Below are 1,968 nucleotides of genomic sequence, written 5' to 3' on the forward strand. Positions count from 1 at the left end.
ATTATTACCTACACCCCCTTTAAAGCTACCCTAGTTATATATTTAGGATTACTAGTTAATTAAAAAGTTTTTACAACCTAGCTATAGTTTATAATATAATCTAGGGTTTATAATAAAACTAAACTTTAACTAATAACTGCCTAGGCTCTTAAATATGTGTCTGCACTAGTACATTAAGCAGCTAGTTGTTAAAGAGACGTCTAATTAGCTCTCTATTACTATTACTATATACTTTAACTAATATTTACTATATAAAAAGGGGCTAGGTAATAGCTTCTATACTAAGTTACTATATTAGATTCTTACTATATTACGTCTATCTGCTTGCACTAGAAGCATAAATACGCTATAAACCTAAAATAATTATATTATTATAAACACGTTTTAATAATTTATTAATTTTTATTCTAAAGTTTAATCTAGTTATTACCCTTTACTTTCTATAACTATTGCTATTACTATTACTATTACTATTACTATTACTACTACTTCTAGCTTTATTCTTATTTTAAATTAATTATACAGCCCTATAGTAGGGTATTATACCTTTTAGTTTACTACTATAATCCTTTTTTTCTAGGTAGTATACCTAACAATTATAAAAGCTTACTTAAAGTAGCTTTTATTTTTAGTTAAATTAAAATTTTTTACTACTTAGTAGTATCCTTATTAAGTTAAAAATACTAGGTATTAAAGAAAGCCTTATTAGTTTTATAAACTTATATAAGAAAAATATAAACTTTAACTTTATAAAGCTATACTATAAGTTTCTTATTAACCTTAAGGCACTATAAAATATTTTTATTTTTTAGGTAGAAGGTATTACTAATATACTAAGTAATACTTTTTATTTCTTTTTACTACCTAACTAGGTTCTTAGAGATCTAACAAGAGATATCTAAAGTACTTAACTAGTACTAGTAATTACTTATATTAAATCTTTATTTATTAGTTTACTATAATATATAGTATTAATATTCCTTAGCTATACTAATAAAATAATTTAATTAATTAGGTATAATCTAAGTAGTAGAGAAAGATAAAATAACATAAATAAATAAATAAATAAAGTAATTAAATTTTAACTTATAAGGAACTAAAAATATTATATACTAGCTTGTTTATTTACACTATTATTACCTATTAATTCTTTTAATTATTAAGTTAATAAAAGAATTTTTTTAACTTAACTATAGTTAATAACTTAAAGATAAACTAAACTTAAACTACTCCTTAGCTATTAAATATATATCTATATTAGTATATTAAGTAGCTAGTTAATTAAAAATAGTATACTAATTAGCTTTCTATTACCTTTACTATATACTAATACTAATATTTACTATATAAATAAGAGCTAGGTATTAGCTGCTATACTAAGTTATTAGATTAAATTGTTTCTATATTATATTTATCTGCCTATACTACAAGTATAATTACGGTATAAACCTAAAATAATTTTAATATTACACTAATCTACTTTAGTTAATTTTTAATTAGTCTTTAATACTAAGTTTAAGAGATTTCTTAGATACTTAAAGTAGTAAGTCTTTAACTAGATCTATGTAAATATAATTATAATATTAGGAAAACTATAAATCTAAAATTTAAAATTAAAGTAATTAATAGTACTTAAATATATTTAATAAGGATACTAGGGATTTATACTTAGAAATAATTTTAGAGTCTTAATATTAATTAGAATTTTATAAGAATTATGTTCTTTTATTAAAAGTTTCTTAAAAGATTAGTAGAAATTATTACTTTATTTATAAAACTTATAAAAAAAGAAGTAGTATCTCAAAAAAAAAAAATTTAAGAAATAATAATCTTTAGCCTTATAAGCGCTTTATTTTTAAAGCTAGCGCTACCTAGTATTAACATAAGGTTAGGAAAAGTAAATAAGTAGAATATCTATAAGTAAGTAACTAAAAAAGTTCTTCTATAGTTTAAGAAAGATAGGATACT

The sequence above is a fragment of the Dothidotthia symphoricarpi genome (genome assembly GCF_010015815.1).
Source record: "Dothidotthia symphoricarpi CBS 119687 unplaced genomic scaffold P153scaffold_16, whole genome shotgun sequence".
In the NCBI taxonomy this organism is placed as follows: domain Eukaryota; kingdom Fungi; phylum Ascomycota; class Dothideomycetes; order Pleosporales; family Dothidotthiaceae; genus Dothidotthia; species Dothidotthia symphoricarpi.